This window comes from Myotis daubentonii, chromosome 14, assembly GCF_963259705.1.
Source record: "Myotis daubentonii chromosome 14, mMyoDau2.1, whole genome shotgun sequence".
In the NCBI taxonomy this organism is placed as follows: Eukaryota; Metazoa; Chordata; class Mammalia; order Chiroptera; family Vespertilionidae; genus Myotis; species Myotis daubentonii.
This window is the reverse complement of record NC_081853.1, coordinates 15,864,199-15,867,036: the sequence shown is the minus strand read 5'-3', so window position 1 is coordinate 15,867,036 and position 2,838 is coordinate 15,864,199. Positions and strand designations below refer to the sequence as shown.

The 2,838-nt window shown below is 40.6% G+C and overlaps 1 pseudogene; it reads right to left on the bottom strand.

Annotated features, from left to right (window-relative positions):
- Nucleotides 1-677: 677 nt before the first annotated feature.
- Nucleotides 678-1,211, bottom strand: LOC132215122 (large ribosomal subunit protein uL22-like; annotated as a pseudogene).
- Nucleotides 1,212-2,838: the final 1,627 nt, after the last annotated feature.

Below are 2,838 nucleotides of genomic sequence, written 5' to 3'. Positions count from 1 at the left end.
TTAAGAGGGAACTTTTTGGAGTAATGGTAGTGTTTTAAAACTGGATGGTGGCTTGCATGCTTCAGTGGTTGAGCGTAACCAGGAGGTTACGGTTCGATTCCCAGTCAGGGCACATGCCCAGATTGTGGGCTCATCCCCAGTTTTGTGCCTGCAGGAGGCAGCCAATTAATAATTCTCCCTCATCACTGATGTTTCTATCTCTCTCTTCCTCTCTGAAACCAATAAAAATATATTTTCAAATAAAGAAAAAATAACTAGGTTTCCCCCCAAATCCTATGAATTTAAAAATATGGCCTGATGTGATACTGAAACTTTGAACTAGTGTTAAAAACGCTTCTATGTACCAGCCTTTACATGAAATAGGTATTTGTGCACGAAAAAACGTTTCTAAAGAACAATTACAAAATTTGATCTGTTTTCTTCACTTTTTATTTTACAGTTAATAATATATTGCCAGAATTTTTAAAACCCAAGCAAAATATTTATGTCTAGAATAAACATTTAATTCTATTTAGTAGACACGTTTTAAGGTGTCATGTTTAATAATTACAGACACAGATACAAAAACATCTATCTTGGTTCTTGCAGTTTATGCAAATTTCATATAATTATTCTCTACAGAGAGTTCATTTAAAATAATTTTTTAAACTTTCATTTGCATTTATTTTATGCTGAATTTATTCCCGTGCCATTAGTTTTTGCTTCTTCAATTTCTTCTGGGGTATCTTTTTCTTCTGTGCCACCTACTCTTCTGATTTAGGAACCATCTGCTCTTTTTCAATAGGATTACCTCCATGTGGCAGGGAGAGCTTATGTGGGGGTTAATCAGCCCATGAGCTTTGTAAATTCTGCACCATTTCTTGGGGGTTTTATTCACCTAGATGTGCTCAATGACCAGAGAATCTACATCTAAACCCTTAAATTGAGCATTACTCTCTGCAGTAAAAATTCAGCTCTCTTTTTGGGCCTCTGACCCTGTGTCCAGCCCCAATTTTTTGCTTGGGCACACCTACCAACTCCACCATTGTAAGGACTGAATGGCACACATTGCTCCTACAAAGGGACATCCTTCAGATACTTGGTGGCTTTTTGAATATGCATACCCTTGACGGCCTGGGCAGTTTCACAAGTATTCTTAAAGTGAACATGAAGATTTAAATCTTTTGATTTGCATGATTTTGTAGGAGTATTCCAAGTGAATGGTGAGCCATCAAGCCATTTATAGGAAAAGCTAAAACAAAATTTCTTTAGCCCTGGCTGGTTAGCTCAGTTGATTAGAGTGTACTTCCAATATGTCAAGATTGTGGGTTTGATCATTGGTCAGGGCACATACAAGAATCAACCAATGAATGCATAAATAAGTGGAACAATAAATCTCTCTCAAAAACAAAACAAAACACAAAACCAAGAAAACTTGCTTTAAATTATGTATTTTCCTCATTGTGAGTTACATAACATGATCCTTAATATCATACCACAGAAAGCTACAACTTGATAAAATTTGACTTAACTTTACTGCAAAATGTTTATTCAACTTCTAGGTATGTATCAGCTAAAATACAATAAAAAAGTAATCATTTGTGTCCTCAGGAAAGTAGGTGACCTCATGAACCCACATTTTAAATTTTCTTTCATTAATTGAGGTACCCTCATATCACAAATAGGAACAGGTGGAGTCAACTGTAAATCTGTGTTTATGTCAAACTTGCCAGATGCTGAGAGAGAAGTTGCCACTAGGGTATAACGTAGGCTCCCCCAGCCCCAGGTGTTTCGTGCACTCTGTTAGCTTTGTAGCCATACTCTTCATTCAGCCCTCAGATCTCAGTTTTGGCACCTATTCTGGTAGAAAGTCTTTCCTCAGCTCCCAAGTTAGATCAGGCTCCTTTGTTGTACACTGTCCTAGAGGCATTCATTTCCTTCAGAGCATTTCTGTGGTTTGCAATTGTATAATCATTAAGTTAAATGATTATACAATTGCAAACCACAGTTCTACCCTAGAGGGGAGCAGAGCCTGTGTCTGATTTTCTGGGTCATCTCAGGCCTACCCTCAGTCCTACCCTCCAGGGAAGCAGAGCCCCTGTCTGGCTTTGCTCTTTATTGAAGACTAGAGGCCCAGTGCATGCAATTCTTGCACAGGTGGGGGGTCCCTTAGCCCAGCCTGCACCCTCTCACAATCCAGGACCACTGGCTCCTAACCGCTTGCGTGCCTGCCTGATTGCCCCTAACTGCTGGCCTGCCTGATTTCCCCTAACCATTCTGCCTGACTGCCTGATTGCCCCTAACTGCTCGCCTGCCTGCTTTATCGCCCCTAACCACCTCTGCCTCAGCCCCTGCCGCAATGGCTTCATCCGGAAGCACGTCTGTAATGATGTCCAGAAGGTCGTTCAGCAGTCCAGTCTACTTAACATATTACGCTTTTATTATATATATCTCTTTCTCCTAAGAAGCACCTGGCACATAGCAGATGCATAATGTACACATTGAAGAAGGAAAAGAAAAACACACTAGATTTATTTTCCTAGAGCCACCCTTCCTCAGGTCCAGCCAACCTTACTAAGAGTAAATGGGACCCTGGCTGGTTTGGCTCAGTGGATAAAGCACAGACTGAAGGGTCTTGGGCTCAATTTCAGTCAAGGGCACATACCTCGGTTACAGACTCAATCCCTGACCCTGGTCTGGGTGGGTGCGGGAGGCAACCAATGGATGTGTCTCTCTCATATTGATGTTTCTCTCTCTGTCTCTCCTCTTTTCCACTCTCTCTAAAAATCAATGGAAAAATATACTTGGGTGATGATTAACAACAACAACAACAAGAGCGAATAGGGATGATTAAAGTTA